Source organism: Symphalangus syndactylus, chromosome 6 (genome assembly GCF_028878055.3).
Source record: "Symphalangus syndactylus isolate Jambi chromosome 6, NHGRI_mSymSyn1-v2.1_pri, whole genome shotgun sequence".
Taxonomy (NCBI): Eukaryota; Metazoa; Chordata; class Mammalia; order Primates; family Hylobatidae; genus Symphalangus; species Symphalangus syndactylus.
In genome coordinates this window covers 54,515,813-54,535,830 of record NC_072428.2, presented here as the reverse complement: position 1 = coordinate 54,535,830, position 20,018 = coordinate 54,515,813, and the positions used below count along the sequence as shown (strand labels likewise).

At 44.6% G+C, this 20,018-nt stretch overlaps 1 pseudogene; it reads left to right on the top strand.

Annotated features, from left to right (window-relative positions):
* Positions 1-9,247: 9,247 nt before the first annotated feature.
* On the top strand, positions 9,248-10,134 carry LOC129484618 (developmental pluripotency-associated protein 4-like; annotated as a pseudogene).
* Positions 10,135-20,018: the final 9,884 nt, after the last annotated feature.

Sequence of the window (20,018 nt, the reverse complement as noted above, 5' to 3'; positions counted from 1 at the left end):
AGAGGCTGAGGCAGGAGAATGGCGTGAACCCGGGAGGCGGAGCTTGCAGTGAGCCGAGATTGCGCCACTGCACTCCAGCCTGGGCGACAGAGTGAGACTCCGTCTCAAAAAAAAAAAAAAAAAAAAAAAATTAGCCGGGCGCGGTGGCGGGCGCCTGTAGTCCCAGCTACTCGGAGGCTGAGGCAGGAGAATGGCGTGAACCCGGGAGGCAGAGCTTGCAGTGAGCCGAGATTGCGCCACTGCACTCCAGCCCGGGCGACAGAGCGAGACTCTGTCTCAAAAAAAAAAAAAAAAAAAAAAAAAAAAAAAAAAAAATCATTGGCATACAGGAGATACTCGGTAGTGTCATTTCTCTGCTTCCCTGCTCCTACCCCTCCAGGCCCTGGGAAAAAGCACTTTCCTAAATTTAAATTATAACTTGAGATCATCTATGTGTACAAACTGGAGAGTTCGTACAAAAGCAAAAAAAAAAAAAAATTATATTGAGTTAATATCTGGCTTGGTTTTCAAATAAAACCCACACTTTAAAAAGTTTCCTCTTGGTGCAGTGGCTCACGCCTTTGGGAGGCCGAGGTGGGCGGATCACTTGAGGTCAAGAGTTCGAGACCAGCCTGGCCAACATGGCAAAACCCTTTCTCTACTAAAAATACAAAAAAAAAAAAAAAATTAGCCAGGCATGGTGGCAGGTGCCTGTAATCCCGGCTACTCGGGAGGCTGAGGCAAGAGAATCACTTGAACCCGGGAGGTCGAGGTTGCAGTGAGCCAAGACTGCACCACTGCACTCCAGCCTAGGCGAGACTCTTATCTCAAAAAAAAAAATTAAATTGAATTGAATTAAATTAAAAGTTTCCCTTTTTAGCCAGGCATGGTGGCTCGCACCTGTGGTCCCAGCTACTCGGGAGGCTCAGGTGGGAGGATCACTTGAGCCCAGGAGGTGGAGGTTGCAGTGAGCCAAGCTTACACCACTGCACCCTAGCGTAGGTGACAGAGTGAGACCCCATCTCAAAAAACAAAAACAAAAAAAAAAAGAAAAAAGAGTTTCTCCTTCTTTTGACTTGATTGACATGTGCAAATCACTCTCAAACTCCTGGTCTCAGTTTGTAAGTTTCTAGGGCCAGGAACTCTGTCTTCCATGAATTTCCATATGGCAATATTAACGCACCACCTACCCAGAGGATACTATTCAGGTGATGATTCTGAGAAAGGGAGGATAAAATATTCTAAGAGATATTTTGACTGGGATCAGGAGCCTACTAACTGCCAAGTCCAGCCTTTTGGAGAAAGAAAAACTAGATTGGTGAGTCTTGTGAGGCTTCTAGGCCAAAATACTAGATCTCTTTCTCCACTTTTTTTTTTTCTTTTTTTTTTTGCGTCAAAGTCTTGCTCTGTGCCCAGGCTAACACAATCTTGGCTCACAGCAATACCCACCTCCCAGGTTCAAGTGATTCTCCTGCCTCAGACTGCCAAGTAGCTGGGACTGCAGGTGCGTGCCACCACACCCTGGCTAGTTTTTGTATTTTTAGTAGAGATGGGGTTTTCACTGTGTTGACCAGGCTGGTCTGAAACTCCTGACCTCAGATGATCCACCCACCTCAGCCTCCCAAAGTGCTGGGATTCCAGGCGTGAGCCACTGCTCCCCAGTCTCTTTCCCCACTTCTTAAAGGCAGAGATTCAACCAGATGATCTGAAGCTCTTTAGTTCTGTGATTCGAAGGACTGAGAGACAGTTTCTCCCAGGCTACAGTGTGAACACCTTTTCAACGCTGGCCTCAATTTATGCTTCTAGGAAACCAGGAACGTGAATTCACGAGAAGGTCGGGTTACCAGCTGAGGCCAGCTTCTAAGTTCTGTGCATCCATTTACCCACTACACTCATAGAGACACCACCTCCAGTCAAGTGAGTCAAAAGAAATCTGCTTTTTCTCAAACTCTTCTAATATGTCAGGCAAAAATGAGATAGTTAGAGTCCCAACTCAGTCCCATTTGTGACATAATGGATAATTCACATAAATGTTCTAAGTAATGGTAATATTTTTTAAAAGAATATTTTATTCAGAAGGAATGAATGTTAAGTAAGGAAATATTATTATAGCTCTGTAGATGAGTTTGTTTCAGGGCACTTTGAAAAGCACAGTGTGCTACACGAATGAAAATATTCATTGTACGTACATTGTAAGCCATATGTTATATTAGGTGCTGGGGTGAACAAGACCAGTCCTGTCCTCAAGGAGCTCACTGGGGTGGAGGATGGTGGGGTGGGAAAGACAAACCGCAAACCATCAGTCACCATACTGGGTGATCAAAGCTACAAATAGAGGTGTGTACAAAGCACCCAAGAGCAGGTACACAGATAAGGGACATCTGACCTGGCTGGGGGGCCAGGAAGCTTCTTGGAGGAAGACACCTAAAGGTCAAGTAGGTGTTATCCTGGTAAAGAAAGTTAGTGAAAGTTATTCTAGGCAAAGGGAGTGGCTCGTGCAAATGCCCAGAAACAAGATAAAAACATTCAAGGTACATCCAAGGGATTGTCAGCTGTCAGTGTGTCTGGGTTGCAGACTTAAAGATCTACTGGGGAGACTGAGGCAGGAAAATCGCTTGATCACTTGAACCCAGGAGGTGGAGCTTGCAGTGAGCTGAGATCACGCCACTGCACTCCAGCCTGGACGAGAGAGTGCAACTCCGTCTCAAAAAAAAAAAAAAAAGAAAAGAAACCTCCTTTCCATTTTTTTAGGTATATACCCAAAGCACAAAGTGGAATCGTGGAATCACTTGGTATGGGTAATTCTATATTTAATTTTTTGAGGGACCATCATACTGTTTTCCATAGCAGCTGGACCATTCTCATTCCCAGCTGCAGTGTATAAGGGTTTATTTCTCCACATCCTCTTCAACACTTATTTTCTGGTTTTTGGTAGTAGCCATCCTAATGGGTATAAGGTGGTCTCTCATTGTGGTTTTGATTAATGATTAGTGATGCTATGGCTCTTTTCGTGTGGTTGTTGGCCATCTGTATATCTTTTTTGGAGAAATGTCTATTTAAGGCCTCTGCCTATTTTTGAATGAAAATTAAAGAACTACAATTTTATGTAACTTGGATGAATCTCACATAGCGTTGAGTGAAAGATACAAAATAGTACATACAGTATCATTCCATTTATATAATGTTTAAGAACAGGTAAAACAAATATTTGGTGTTAAAAATCAGGATACTGGTTATTATTTGGGTGAATAGTGACTGACAGTAGGTACAAAGGATCACTTCTGGGTGTTAGTAATGTTTCCTCATGTGTGCTCATTATACAGGGACGTTTGCTTTATAAAAGTTTTTCATGCTGTATACTTAGGATTTGTGCACTGTTCTATATGTGTTTTACTTCAATAAAAGTTTACTTTAGGCTGGGAGTGGTGGCTCATGCCTGTAATCCCAGCACTTTAGGAGGCTAAGGTGGGAGGGTTGCTTCAGTCTGTAAACAGAATTTTTTTTTTTTAAGACAGGGTCTCACTGTTACCTAGGCTGGAGTGCAGTGGCGTGATCACGGTTCACTACAGCCTCCAGACTCCTGGGCCCAAGCAATTTTCCTGCCTCAGCCTCTCAAGTAGCTGGGACTACAGGCACCTGCCACCAGGCCCAGCTAATTTTAAAATTTTTTATAGAGACAGGGGCTCGCTTTGTTGCCTAGGGTGGTCTTGAACTTCTGGACTCAAGTGATCCTCCCACCTCAGCCTTCCAAGTCATTGGGATTACAGGTGCTAGCCACCATGCCTGGCTACTCTTGCTGGTTTAATGATGGGAAATCTTTCACCAAAAGTTTCCAATTTTCATATAGTGTCTGGACAAAATTTTTAAAGACCTACAAAACATTCAAAACACTGCTGAAAAAGAAGTACAGAATAGAGAGAAATTTTGATCAGGCACTTACTCTGAGAAGCACAATGCTGTGTCTGTGCCTCAATGATGTGGCTACACAACCAAAACAACCCAACTGTGGTTTTCTTCTCAATATCTGACACTGTGAAAGCCTTCTTGATTTGGAACCTATGACTTGCAGCAGAGTTCTAAACAAGAATTGTATATTGCTTGTTTCCGTGGCTCCTCTCACCAGTGAATCCAGTCCATCAGAGTAGAGCTCCTCAGCATATTAGACCAGTTATCCGGAAGTCATCCCCAGAAGTCATATCCCCATTTCTTTTACTTTCCAAAGGTACAAGAGCTCAAAAACTGTCAGATATATTTCAGCGTTGTTATTCTTGCTATATTATTATTATGTCTTGGAGCTACGATCCTTGAAGTAATTCATACTTCACATGTGCTTACAATGTTGAATGGTGGGATGAGAGAAACCTTATCCATTTGATAAAATAAAACCACAAGGAGAGTTTGCTTGTGTTGTATGGGTGCCCATAAAGCACTGGAAATATTAAGGAGCAAAGTGGGTTTGCAGGATTTCTGTGGATAGGTAACCATGCTGTACCATCTCATCAATGCAAACAGAAAGTGTGGTGATGCTTCTGATGAAAAAGGAAAACCTGATTTGACTTCCTGCTTTGAGCAGATGAGAGGACAGAGTCATTTGAAATGGTCTTTGAGGAAGCAACCACAGATTCAACAACATAACAGTAATCTTATGTTGCCACAACAGAAACAGGCTGGGTTCCTCTTAAGCTGTGCTTGTAATTCCACTGTTTAGCTCTGAATTCAATGAGTTTGTAGGAAAACAGTCACACTACAAACCTTGCAGAAATGAAAGCTTCAAAAACTCTTACTTTCCAGTAGAAAACTATATATGTTCTTAACTTTATTCACTCATTCTAGGAAGTTGCTTTAACACTAGATATTCACATTCAGGCTAGTTTTTCCAGTTTTCTTTACCTAAATCTTAAGTTCCACTTCTTGAAAAGAATGTAATGTTTAGAGATGGCATCTTATCAGAATGGAGAGATGGTCACCTTCCTCACTTCTCTCTGCTAATCTTCATTGGTATTAATTTTTTCACATAACTTGTTATTCACACTTTGTGTCTTTTTTCTTAAAGGTAGCTTTATACTGCCAGGCACTAAAAAGAATCCTGCTGGTGCAGAATAATTTAGGCTTAAATTATGTTCAAATTGTGTTGTGTTGCAGTTTGGGTAACATTAGTATTGTCTGGTGTCTTGATCCTTATAACACATCCTAATTCAAAAAAGAGCTTTTTTTTTTTTTTTTTAATTAATTTTTTTTGCATACAAAAACAATAAACATTTTCTAAAAATACATACAAACAAAAAGATGCGTATCAAACATATTAGGAAGGTTGCACATGGGAAGTCGGGGAATAGAAATGGGGGTGGGAGTTAAAATAAATGAGAGAGGGACTTTATATGGATCAGTGATAATAACTCAATCCTCTATTTGACAAAGAAGAGGGAGAAGGAAGAGGAAGAAAAAGAAGGTGGGATAAAGGATCAGAAAGGGAGGAAAATAGAAAAAATTAGAGTATGACTCCAGGGTAGACCTGTTTTGTTGTCACTGAGTTGGTTGGTTGGTTTGTCTGTTGTATTCTTCATGTTTCGCCAAGTTGGCCAGACTGGTCTCGAACTCCTAGCCCGAAGTGATCAACCCGCCTCGTCCCCCAGAGTGCCGGGACCACAGGCGTGAGCCACCACGTCCAGCCCCTACATTGCTTCTGGCCTCCGTGGTAGACCTCCCAGACGGAGCGGCCAGGCAGAGGAGCTCCTCACTTCTACCCAGACACGGGGCGGCCGGGCAGAGGGGCTCCTCACTTCCCAGACGGGGCGGCCGGGCAGAGACGCTCCTCACTTCTTCCCAGACGATAGGTGGCCGGGCAGAGGTGCTCCTCATTTCTTCCCGGACGGGGTGGCCGGGCAGAGGCGTTCCTCACTTCCCAGACGATGGGTGGCCGGGCAGAGGCGCTCCTCACTTCCCAGACTGGGTGGCCGGGCAGAGGCGCTCCTCACTTCTTCCCGGACGGGGCGGCCGGGCAGAGGCGCTCCTCACTTCTTCCCGGACAGAGCGGCCCGGCAGAGGCGCTCCTCACTTCTTCCCGGACGGGGCGGCCGGGCAGAGGCGCTCCTCACTTCTTCCCGGACGGGGCGGCCGGGCAGAGGCGCTCCTCACTTCCTCCCAGACGGGGCGGCCGGGCAGAGGCGCTCCTCACTTCCCAGACAGGGTGGCCGGGCAGAGGCGCTCCTCACTTCCCAGGCGATGGGTGGCCGGGCAGAGGCGCTCCTCACTTCCCAGATGGGGCGGCCGGGCAGAGGCGCTCCTCACTTCCCAGACGGTGGGTGGCCGGGCAGAGGCGCTCCTCACTTCCCAGACGGTGGGTGGCCGGGCAGAGGCGCTCCTCACTTCCCAGACGGTGGGTGGCCGGGCAGAGGCGCTCCTCACTTCCCAGACGGTGGGTGGCCGGGCAGAGGCGCTCCTCACTTCCCAGACGGGGCGGCCGGGCAGAGGCGCTCCTCACTTCCCAGACGATGGGTGGCCGTGCAGAGGCGCTCCTCACTTCTTCCCGGATGGGGCGGCCGGGCAGAGGCGCTCCTCACTTCTTCCCGGATGGGGCGCCCGGGCAGAGGCGCTCCTCATTTCTTCCCGGACGGGGCGGCCGGGCAGAGGCGCTCCTCACTTCTTCCCGGACGGGGCGGCCGGGCAGAGGCGCTCCTCACCTCCCAGACGACGGGAGGCCGCAAAAAAGAGCTTTTTAGCAAAAAGCACTTACTATATTTTTTACCTTGAGACAATCTGCATTTTTTTATAAATCTAAGGATAACCTTTATAGACTTTATGATAACTGTTAACATAATGTCATTATGAATATTATAATGGTGATTTTCAGTGTTAGTTTGTCAAACATATATCTGGCTTAATTTTATATTTTGTTACCTACACTCTGGAAGATAATGGAGATTTTATTCTTCCTGTGAAAAGGCTTCTTGGTATTTAAAGTAGCAAAAGTATAAAACAATGAACATCCAGTATTGAGAAATGATATGATGGAACATTAAAAATTCCTGCAGATATTTATAAATTATATGTCAGTTAAACCTTGTCAAAGGTATGCAAATCAGCATACCTTAAGCTTGTTTTAGAAGGTCTCAACTCAGACTACGAAGATTCACTGACATCTTATAAGAAGCCTTGGAAAACATTCTCTTTTTTTTCTTCTGAGATGGAGTCTCACTCTGTCACCCATGCTGGAGCGCAATGGCATGGTCTCGGCTCACTTCAACCTCTGCCTCCTGCGTTCAAGTGATTCTCCTGCCTCAGCCTCCCCAGTAGCTGGGACTACAGGCGCGTGTCACCACACTCGGCTAGTTTTTGTATTTTTAGTAGAGACGAGGTTCCACTATGTTGGCCAGGCTGGTCTGGAACTCCTGACCTCGTGATCTGCCTGCTTCGGCCTCCCAAAGTGCTGGGATTACAGGCGTGAGCCACGGCCCCTGGCCATTGCTTTTTAACCCATTTCGAATTTATTCAAAATGCAACAAGCCATCCTTAAGAGAATGCTAAAATGGGCCAGGTGTGATGGCTCACGCCTGTAATCCCAGCACTTTGGGAGGCCGAGGTGGGTGGATCATTTGAAGTCGGGAGTTCAAGACCAGCCTGGCTCACTTCTACTAAAAATACAAAAATTAGTCAGATGTGGTGGCAGGTGCCTGTAGTCCCAGCTACTCTGGAGGGTGAGGCAGGAGAATTGCTTGAACCCGGGAGGTGGAAGTTGCAGTGAGCCAAGGTTGTGCCACTGCACTCCAGCCTGGGCAACAGAGTGAGACTCTGCCTCAAAAAAAAAAAAAGAAAAAAAAAGAGAGAGAGAAAATGCTAAAATGGTCTAATTTGCATTTTGGTTTTTTTCCTTTTATTTTTTAGAGACAGAGTCTTGCTCTGTTGCCCAGGCTGGAGTGCAGTGGTGCGATCACAGCTCACTGCAGCCTCAACCTCCCAGGCTCAGCCTCCTGAGTAGCTCGGGTGATCCTCCCACCTCAGCCTCCTGAGTAGTTGGGACCACAGGAACACGCCACCATGCCCAGCTAATTTTTTTTTAATTGTTTGTAGAGATTGGGGGTCTCCCTATGTTGCCCAGGCTGGTTTCTGATTCCTGGGCTCCAGTGATCCTCCTGCCTTGCCCTCCCAAACCACTGGGATTACAGGCATGAGCCACCACACCTAGCCATTTTCCCCTCATTTTTGTTAACAGTTTTATTGAAATATAATTCATATAGCATACAATTCATCCATTCAAAGCATGCAAGTCAATGGTTTTTAGTATATTCACAGATTTGTGCAATCACCACCACAATCAATTTTAGATCATTTTCACTGCCTCAAAAACAAGCCCCCATACCCATTAGCTGTCATGACCCAGTCTCCCCATTCCCTGAAGCCCTACCATCTGTCTTTATATATTTGCCTGTTCTGGACATTTTATATACATGGAAACATACAATGTGTGGTCTTTCGTGACTGGCTTCTTTTACTTAGCATAATGTTTTCAAGGTTCATCCACGGTGTAGCATGGATCAGTACTTCATTCCTTTTCTTCATTTTTTTTTTTTTTTTTTTTTTTTGAGATAAAGTCTTGCTTCTGTCACCCAGGCTGGAGTGCAGTGGTGCGATCTCAGCTCACTGCAAGCTCCGCCTCCCGGGTTCATGCCATTCTCCTGCCTCAGCCTCCCTAGTAGCTGGTACTACAGGCACCCACCACCATGCCCAGCTAATTTTTTGTATTTTTAGTGGAGACAGGGTTTCATCATATTAGCCAGGATGGTCTCAATCTCCTGACCTCGTGATCCGCCCACCTCAGCCTCCCAAAGTGCTGGGATTACAGGGGTGAGCCACCGCACCTGGCCACTTCATTCCTTTTCATTGCTTGGATATACCACATTTTATTAACATATATCCATTCCGCAATTGATGGATGTTTGGGTTATTTCCATTTTTTTGGCAAACGTATTTTTTAAACAATGTTTATATGTAGGTCTGCTGCTCACTTTGGGTTTTTCTTTTCACAGAATTTTTAAAAACTTTTTTAGAGATGTGGGGTCTCACTATGTGGTCCAGACTAAACTCAACCTCCTGGGCTCAAGTGATCCTCCTGCCTTAGTCTCCTGAGTAGCTGGGACTATAGGTGTGAGCCACAGTGCTCAGCTTCTTTTCACAGACTCTTTAGGGAAAAATAGAATGTGTTTCCATCTTGGTAGCAATGGTTACTGCATACCTTCACTCTGATTTAAGAATTTTTGGACCAAGCTCTGCTTCTTCTCTGAGTATGGAGAAGGCAAAAGGCAGAGAGTGGACCTCCTCAGAGAATTCGAGGGAAGAGGATCAGCAGGCTTCTAATCAACCAAACACAATTGCTTTGCCAGGAATATTAGCAAAGGGAACCAAAGGAGAAATTTCTGCTTAAGGTGAAAAAGCGCTCTGCCCAAAGAAGGCGGCAGAGTACAGGGACAACCCCAAACCTCAGAAGAAGATACTAATCCCTTCTTTACCCTCTAAACCGCCACCTGTTAATCGCATTCACCGGGACATTCTGGTGCCTGTAATTAAAGGCAAAGCCACACAGGCCTTTGGTGCCAGAAATAAGCTCCTGTGTGCCTTTGCCTATCCAAATCAAGAGGATTTTCCTAGCACAGCAAAAGAGGCCAGAATCCGGAAATCATTACCAAAAAAATCAAAGGTGGACAAAGGGAAATATCCCTGCGAAGCCCTGAGGAGACACATCCTCCTGAAGTGGCTCTTCCCCCTGGGGAGGGGTTGCCTGCCCTAGAAGAGTCTGCTGCTCTCCTTGAGGGAGTTAATACAGTTGTGGTGACAACTTCTGCCCCAGAAGCTTTGCTGGCCTCCTGGGCCAGAAATACAGCCAGGGAGAAGGCACCAGAAGCAGTGGGATCTCCACGAGGCCCATGGTGTCAGGTGGCTAGTGTCCATGGGAGAAGTCTCCCTGCAGACACAGATGGTTGGGTTCACCTCCAGTTTCATGCTGGACAAGCCTGTGTTCCAGAAAAGCAAGAAGGGAGAGTGAGTGCACTCTTTTTGCTGCCTGCATCCAATTTTCCACCCCCATACCTTGAAGACAATATGTTGTACCCCAGATGCGTTCACAGGTACAAGGTCTTAATAAAAAGCCTCCAGTGGGAATAGAATATCAGGAAAAAAGACCACATCTGTAGTAATTAATGGCAGAAAGGCTGGACAGTTGATTCCGTGGTGCTGCTGACAGGTGAACTCTGGTCCTCTCCACACCTGCTTATGGGCCATGCAGCCTGGTGGGGTGGCAGATGTTAGCCTAAGACCCCTAGCAGTGACTGCTGCTTCATGGGTGGACATAAAAGACTCTTACATTTAAAAATGGAAAAACATTTTACAAATTACCATAAATTCTAGTTAACATGTAGAAAAACTCATTCATTTTATGAGGCCAGCATCATCCTGATACCAAAGCCAGGCAGAGACACAACCAAAAAAGAGAATTTCAGACCAATATCCTTGATGAACATTGATGCAAAAATCCTCAATAAAATACTGGCAAACCGAATCCAGCAGCACATCAAAAAGCTTATCCACCATGATCAAGTGGGCTTCATCCCTGGGATGCAAGGCTGGTTCAAAATACACAAATCAATAAATGTAATCCAGCATATAAACAGAACCAAAGACAAAAACCACGTGATTATCTCAATAGATGCAGAAAAGTCCTTTGACAAAATTCAACAACACTTCATGCTAAAAACTCTCAATAAATTAGGTATTGATGGGACGCATCTCAAAATAATAAGAGCTATCTATGACAAACCCACAGCCAATATCATACTGAATGGGCATAAACTGGAAGCATTTCCTTTGAAAACTGGCACAAGACAGGGATGCCCTCTCTCACCACTCCTATTCAACATAGTGTTGGAAGTTCTGGCCAGGGCAATCAGGCAGCAGAAGGAAATAAAGGGTATTCAATTAGGGAAAGAGGAAGTCAAATTGTCCCTGTTTGCAGATGACATGATTGTATATTTAGAAAACCCCATTTCTCAGCCCAAAATCTCCTTAAGCTGATAAGCAACTTCAGCAAAGTCTCAGGATACAAAATCAATGTACAAAAATCACAGACAGTACAAAAATCACAATGTACACCAATAACAGACAGAGAGCCAAACCATGAGTGAACTCCCATTCACAATTGCTTCAAAGAGAATAAAATACCTAGGAATCCAACTTACAAGAGACGTGAAGGACCTCTTCAAGGAGAACTACAAACCACTGCTAGATGAAATAAAAGAGGATACAAACAAATGGAAGAACATTCCATGCTCATGGGTTGGAAGAATGAGTATCGTGAAAATGGCCATATTGCCCAAGGTAATTTATAGATTCAATGCCACCCCCATCAAGCTACCAATGACTTTCTTCACAGAAGTGGAAAAGACTACTTTAAAGTTCATATGGAACCAAAAAAGAGCCTGCATCGCCAAGTCAATCATAAGCCAAAAGAACAAAGCTGGAGGCATCACGCTACCTGACTTCAAACTATAGTACAAGGCTACAGTAACCAAAACAGCATGGTACTGGTACCAAAACAGAGACATAGAGCAATGGAACAGAACAGAGCCCTCAGAAATAATGCCGCATATCTACAACTATCTGATCTTTGACAAACCTGACAAAAACAAGAAATGGGATAAGGATTCCCTTTTTAATAAATGGTGCTGGGAAAACTGGCTAGCCATATGTAGAAAGCTGAAACTGGATCCCTTCCTTACACCTTATACAAAAATTAATTCAAGATGGATCAAAGACTTACATGTTAGACCTAAAACCATAAAAACCATAGAAGAAAACCTAGGCAATACCATTAAGAACATAGGCATGGGCAAGGACTTCATATCTAAAACACCAAAAGCAATGGCAACAAAAGCCAAAATTGACAAATGGGATCTCATTAAACTAAAGAGCTTCTGCACAGCAAAAGAAACTACCATCAGAGTGAACAGGCAACCTACAAAATGGGAGAAAATTTTTGCAACCTACTCATCTGACAAAGGGCTAATATCCAGAATCTACAATGAACTCAAACAAATTTACAAGAAAAAAACAAACAACCCCATCAAAAAGTGGGCAAAGGACATGAACAGACACTTCTCAAAAGAAGCCATTTATGCAGCCAAAAAACACATGAAAAAATGCTCATCATCACTGGCCATCAGAGAAATGCAAATCAAAACCACAATGAGATACCATCTGACACCAGTTAGAATGGCAATCATTAAAACATCAGGAAACAACAGGTGCTGGAGAGGATGTGGAGAAATAGGAACACTTTTACACTGTTGGTGGGACTGTAAACTAGTTCAGCCATTGTGGAAGTCAGTGTGGCGATTCCTCAGGGATCTAGAACTAGAAATACCATTTGACCCAGCCATCCCATTACTGGGTATATACCCAAAGAATTATAAATCATGCTGCTATAAAGACACATGCACATGTATATTTATTGCAGCACTATTCACAATAGCAAAGACTTGGAACCAACCCAAATGTCCAACAACAATAGACTGGATTAAGAAAATGTGGCACATATAAGCCATGGAATACTATGCAGCCATAAAAGATGATGAGTTCATGTCATTTGTAGGGACATGGATGAAACTAGAAACCATCATTCTCAGTAAACTATCGCAAGGACAAAAAACCAAACACCGCATGTTCTCACCCATAGGTGGGAATTGAACAATGAGAACATATGCACACAGGAAGGGGAACATCACACTCAGGGGACTGTTGTGGGATGGGGGGAGGGGGGAGGGACAGCATTAGGAGATATACCTAATGCTAAATGACAAGTTAATGGGTGCAGCACACCAACATGGCACATGGATACATATGTAACAAACCTGCACATTGTGCACATGTACCCTAAAACTCAAAGTATAATAATAAAAAAAACAGAAAAAGCACACTCAATAAAATTTTAAAAATTAAAAAAATGGACATTTAAAAAAATTATTTTTTATTTAGTTGCCGTACGAATTAATATAAAATTGAATTTGTTTTTTGTTGTTGTTGTTGTTGTTTTTTTGAGACGGAGTCTCGCTCTGTCACCCAGGCTGGAGTGCAGTGGCGCAATCTCGGCTCACTGCAAGCTCCGCCTCCCGGGTTCACGCCATTCTCCTGCCTCAGCCTCTCTGAGTAGCTGGGACTACAGGCGCCCGCCACCACGCCCGGCTAATTTTTTTGTGTTTTTAGTAGAGGCAGGGTTTCACCGTGGTCTCGATCTCCTGACCTCGTGATCCGCCCGCCTCAGCCTCCCAAAGTGCTGGGATTACAAGCGTGAGCCACCGCGCCCGGCCTATAAAATTGAATTTGATGTTTACAAACCAAGGATTTTGATTTTAGGTTAAAATTACACTTAGAATCATTAAGACTGTGTCTTCAGATCAAAACATTCTAGTGATAAACCTACGATAGAGACATATTCTGGACAGGCGTGGCGGCTCATGCCTGTAATCTCAGCCCTTTGGGAGGCTGAGGTGGGAAGTATTGCTTGAGATCAGCCTGAACTACATAGCGAGACTCTATCTCTACAAAAAAAATTTAAAATTAGCTGGGTGTGGTGGTGCCCCCTGTAGTCTCAACTACTCTGGAGGCTGAGATGGAAGAATCACTTGAACTCAGGAGTTTGAGACTGTAATGAACTCTGATCTCTGATTGTGCCACTGCATTCCAGCCTGGGTGATATAGCAGGACCCTGTCTAAAAATAAATAAGTAAAAATAAAATAAAAGACATAATCTTAGGCAAGCTAGATCTTAAATTATGCTGGTGTGCTTTTAAAAAATAATTGAATAATTTCAAAGGCTGTCTTCGGTCATTAATTCATTCAGTATCTCAAATGTTAATTAGAATAATTGGTATCACTTTTTAGATTTTTCGAGTTACCTTCCTTAGGAAGTCTGTGCCATGTTATAATTTAACTTAGTTCTTCTATAGTATAATTGTTTACTAGTTTAAAACTGTACCCTAAGTGACCAAATAAGATATCTGGCAAACAAAGAATTTGAGAATGTTATTACATAAATAATTTTGCTGACTTTTCTTCTTTATAAAACTAGTTGTAGCCAGGCACTATACATAGTAGCTACAGGCACGGTTTGTGCCTTAATTCCAGCTACTCAGGAGGGTGAGATGAGAGGACTGCTTGAGTCCAGGAGTTCAAGGCTGCAGTGAGCTATGATTACACCACTGCACTCTAGCCTCGGCAACCTAGTGGGACCCTATCTCTTAAAAATAAAATAACGAAACAGACTATGTGTGGCTTAACTTCTATAAATAATGTCTTCCTTAAGAGTGTTAATATAAGCATGTGTTCAATACTGTGGCCTATATAAAGGATTTAATATTTTTCACCAGGTTGCCTGTGGCATTGTCAGTGCTGTGTTTGGGGTAAATATAATATTTAGTTTTCTACTCTGTCTTACATAAGGTACAAACTAAAAGTATGTTATCAAGATTTGTCTATATAAGAAAACTAGGGCCGGGCGTGGTGGCTCACAGCTGTAATCCCAGCACTTTGAAAGGCCAAGGCGGGTGGATCACCTGAGGTCAGGAGTTCAAGACCAGCCCAGCCAACATGGTGAAACCCTGTCTCTACTAAAAATACAAAAATTAGCTGGGCGTGGTGGCAGGCACCTGTAATCCCAGCTGCTCAGGAGGCTGAGGCAGGAGAATCGCTTGAACCCGGGAGGCAAGGTTGCAATGAGGCCAGATCAGGCCATTGCATTCCAGCCTGGGCAACAAGAGTGAAACTCGGTCTCGAAAAAAAAAAAATAAGAAGAAGAAGAAGAAAGAAAACTAGGTGGAGTGTGGTAGCTTGCACCTATAATCCCAGCACTTTAGGAGGCCGAGGTGGGTGGATCTATTGAGGCTAGGAGTTCGAGATCAACCTGCCAACATGACGAAACCCCATCTCTACTAAAAATATAAAAAATTATCCCGGCATGGTGTGTGTGCCTGTAATCCTAGCTACTTGGAAGGCTGAGGCAGGAATCGCTTGAACCTGTGGGGCAGAGGTTGCAGTGAGCCGAGATCTTGCCACTGCACTCCAGGCTGGGTGACACAGCACAACTTTATTTAAAAAAAAAAAAAAAGAAAAAACAAAAAAAAACTAATATATCAAAATAATGTCTAGTTAGTTGGATTCACTCACTTATTCCTTCAATGATTGTTATTGAATTATCATATATTACTAGTGCTTTTTAATACATACCTTCTACAATTTTTCAACTGAAAAGTACTTCATTGATCAGGGCTCTTTAAACTCATCTTCATTTGCATTGTTTTACTAACTATAGTTATTATTCGTGTATTAGCACTCTGAGCCTACTGTAATGATGTGTACCTTAATAAAGAACTGAATATTTGTAATGGCTGGCAGTGAATTTAGTAGTTCTTGAATTTAAAGCTCAAAATATGGGAGTAATTTGCTGCTTTATTTCCTTTGAGAGTTAATAGAGGAAAAACAGAATCTAATAACAATCACGGATTTTAGGGAAAGCACTGTAAAACCATATGATCAATTCTAGCTTCTTAAGTAAACATGGAAAGATTGCCAGCTGAAGACCTGTCATACTCTAAGAAGTTGGGGAGAATTTGCATTTTTAGAACTGTGAGCAAAATGAGAACTACTGCTATGTTCATGCTTTATGAATTTAGCTTTATTTCATCCACACAATTCATGGGGAAAAAATGCATCTTTTAACTCGGTGTTTTTCAATTCAACTTTTAAAATACAGGATGTGGGCCAGGCCCGGTGGCTCACACCTGTAATCTCATCACTCTGGGAGGCCAAGGCAGGTGGATCACAAGGTCAAGAGATAGAGACCATCCTGGCCAACATGGTGAAACCCCGTCTCCACTAAAAATACAAAAATTAGCTGGGCTTATTGGCGAATACCTGTAATCCCAGCTACTCGGGAGACTGAGGCAGGAGAATCGCTTGAACCTGGGAGATGGAGGTTGCAGTGAGCCAAGATTGCGCCACTGCACTCCAGCCTGGCGACAGAGCAAGACTCCGTCTCAAAAACAACAACAACAACAACAACAACAACAAAACAAAACACAAAAACCAGGATGTGTTACTTACCAAGGAAAATTCATTTACAATGGTTAATTACGTAACAAACATGGTCAAGTAATTCCATCTGGCTTTGTGTCAACATTTCCCCACCCTTTTTTTAAAAAACAAAACCAAGAAGAAGAACAAACATCAAAATGGACATGGAAATTAACAAATATATGATTCAATTTAATCTCCTAAGAGGTTTTTTAAAATTATTTTATTTTGAGACGGAGTCTCGCTCTGTTGCCAGGCTGGAGTGCAGTGGCACAATCTCAGCTCACTGCAACCTCCATCTCCCAGGTTCAAGTGATTCTCCTGCTTCAGCCTCCCAAGTAGCTGGGACTACAGGCAAGTGCCATCACACCCAGCTAATGTTTGTATTTTTGGTAGAGATGGGGTTTCATCATGTTGGCCAGGATGGTCTCGATCTCTTGACCTCATGATCCACCCGCCTTGGTCTCCCAAAGTGCTGAGATTACAGGTATTTTTTATTTTTTTTGAGACAGGGTCACCCTGTCACCCAGGCTGGAGTGTAGTGGCACAATCATGACTCATTGCAGCCTCAACCTCCCAGGCTCAGGTGATCCTCCATGTCAGCCTCCCAAGTAGCTGGAACTACAGGCGTGCAACACCATGCCCAGCTAATTTTTGTATTTTTTGTAGAGACAGGGTTTTGCCATGTTGGCCAGGCTGGTCTTCAACTCCTGGCCTCAAGTGATCCACCCGTCTCAAGCTCCCAAAGTGCTGGGATTACAGGCGTGAGCCACCATGCCCCATCTCATCTAAGTGGGTTTAAAGAAATTCGGTTTCATGTCAATTTTTAAAATGTATGGTCATCAAAAATTTGACTTCTTTTTAAAAATGCAATCAGATAATTGTATGCTTGTTTGATGAGGGGAGGAAAGTTAATATAGCCAATCTACTCAATATTTTTAGCAGAAATTATCAGAGACTACGGAAATGTTTAAGTTTTTCTCATGTTGATTTTAATTACCTAATGTTTTCAGTTTTCTCTTTCATTCTTGTGTCTTTTTTCATTTTCAGTGTTTCAAATACAGTTTGAATTTAAAGATTTAAAAGTTCCAAAACTGTAAGCACAGTGGATTGTTTCCTGGAATGATATTAAAATTATACAACAAAATATGAGAAACTGTCAATTTGGTTATTGGCACATACAAAATATTTACAAATAAACGTGTGTGTGTGTGTGTGTGCGTGTACACACAATTCAATGAAATAGATGTGAAACAAGTTTTCTTTTCTTTCTTTTTTTTTTTTTTTTTGAGACAGAGTCTTGCTCTGTTGCCCAGGCTGGAGTGCAATGTCGCAGTCTCAGCTCACTGCAACCTCTGCCTCCCGGGTTCAAGCAATTCTCCTGCCTCAGCCTCCCGAGTAGCTGGGACTACAGGCACCTACCACCATTCCCAGCTAATTTTTGTGTTTTTAGTAGAGACAGGGTTTCACCATGTTGGCCAGGCTGGTCTCCAACTCCTGACCTCAGGTGATCTGCCCGCCTCAGCCTCCCAAAGTGCTGGGATTGCAGGCGTGAGCCACCTCATCTGGCTACAAGTTTTCAAAATATAATTATCTGTACCCACACATTCTCCAGTTTGTCCACAGGACATCTTATGACTTGGGCAAGCTGCTAAAAATCCAAGGGTGCAGCGTTTGTATGTCTATAGGATTGCTCAGATCTGCCCCCACCCTAAAAGAATTTAAGAGAATTTCTTGAGGCCAGGCACAGTGGCTCACACCTGTAATTCCAGTACTGTGAGAGTCTGAGGTCAGAGGACTGCTTGAGGCCAGGAGTTCAAGAACAGCCTGGACAACATAGGGAGACCTGTCACTACAAAGAATAAATAAATTAGCCAGGCTTAGTGGCTTGGCTCATCCCTGTGGTCCCAGCTACTAGGGAGGCAGAAGTAGGACTGCTTGTCCCAGGAGGTCAAGACTGCAGTGAGCTGCGACCCAGCCACCTGCATTCCAGCCTGGGCAACAAAAAGAGACCCTGTCTCAAAAAATAAGTTAAATAGGCCGGGCGCGGTGGCTCAAGCCTGTAATCCCAGCACTTTGGGAGGCCGAGGCGGGCGGATCACGAGGTCAGGAGATCGAGACCATCCTGGCTAACACGGTGAAACCCTGTCTCTACTAAAAAAAAAAATACAAAAAATTAGCCGGGCGTGTTGGCGGGCGCCTGTAGTCCCAGCTACTCGGAGAGGCTGAGGCAGGAGAATGGCCTGAACCCGGGAGGCGGAGCTTGCAGTGAGCCGAGATCGCGCCACTGCACTCCAGCCTGGGTGACACAGCAAGACTCCGTCTCAAAAAAAAAAAAAAAAAAAAAAAAAAAAAAAAAAAAAAAAAAAAGTTAAATAAATAAATAATAAAAATAGTTTAAACCCTAAACACATCTTCTTTTTCAAAGAGGACTTCTTAAGGACTTCATGCTGCGTCCTGTTGATCTCCACTTCCCTTTTTCAGTGTCCACACTTTTAACAGTCTCTTTTGCCAAGGATAATAAGTATATAGTTTCTGGAATCCAGATTCTTCCCTGTTTGGACAGCCAGGGGAACAATTTTTGGTCTGCAGGCCTTTGCATCTGTTCTGCTGTTGGTCAGTGATCTCACGGCAAATTTGCCGAGCCTCTCCGGAATGCACAGCCAGACAGAGCTCAGCGCAAAAGCTAGAGAACCTGGCGGAGGGGAGACCCACAGTACCACAAAAATCTTTTCAAAAAATCTTTTTCTGGCCGGGCGCGGTGGCTCACGCTTGTAATCCCAGCACTTTGGGAGGCCGAGGCGGGCGGATCACGAGGTCAGGAGATCGAGACCACGGTGAAACCCCGTCTCTACTAAAAATACAAAAAAATTAGCCGGGCGTGGTGGCGGGCGCCTGTAGTCCCAGCTACTCGGAGAGGCTGAGGCAGGAGAATGGCGTGAACCCAGGAGGCGGAGCTTGCAGTGAGCTGAGATAGCGCCACTGCACTCCAGCCTGGGCGACAGAGCAAGACTCCGTCTCAAAAAAAAAAAAAAAAATCTTTTTCTTTTCTTTCTTTCTCTTTCTTTCGTCTCCCTTCCTTTCCTCTCTCTTTCTTTCTTTCCTCTCTCTCTTTCTTTTTTCCTACATGGCAAGATCTCCTCATGACAGAAATAATCTGCCTTGATTTCTGTTTCCACGCTTCTTCTGCCAGGACCATGCATGCGCTCGGCGTGTTTTTCTTTCCGCTATAATTATCCAGGCCCATCCCAGCTCTGGTCCCATCAGCTGTTCCATGGCAGTCCCTTCTGCTGGTGAAAACAAATATTGCGCCGGCCTGACCAAGGTGTAAGTCAGGGCTCGCCACTGTGTGATTATCAGGCAGATGACTGAACGTCTTTGGGACTCCGTTTCCTCATTGTAAAATGGAGGTTAATACCAGCGTTCTTCAACTCCCCAAATGCACGTGTTTGTCCCGGCCACAGGGCCTAATTGTTGGCCGTTGGGTTACCCCCACAGGACGGGTCAGCCAATTAAAGGCGAACCAGGCCCGGTCCGTCTCCTGACTCCTTTTCTCATCCCAGGGCTGCACAGGCAGCTGGCCTGGGCCCGGCTCTGCCTGGTCACGTGCGGGGTGCCGGCCCGTTTGCTCGTCTGTGTATAGGAGCATGAGCTCACGGTGGGTGCTCCCGCCCCTCCGGGGCCTTTAGTGTCCCTGGTCCCTAAGGGCCAGGCCGCTCCACCGCGGGAGAAGGCGCGAACCCCAGCCGAGCCCAACGGCCGTTGTCGGTTGCCGGGCCACCTGTTGCTGCAGTTCTGATTCATTCCTTCCCCCGACAACGCGGCGGCTGTAACCAATCGACAGCGAGGCCGGTCGCGAGGCCCCGCCCCGCCCTGCAGGAGCCAGCCGCGCGCTCGCTCGCAGGAGGGTGGGTAGATTGCCCAGC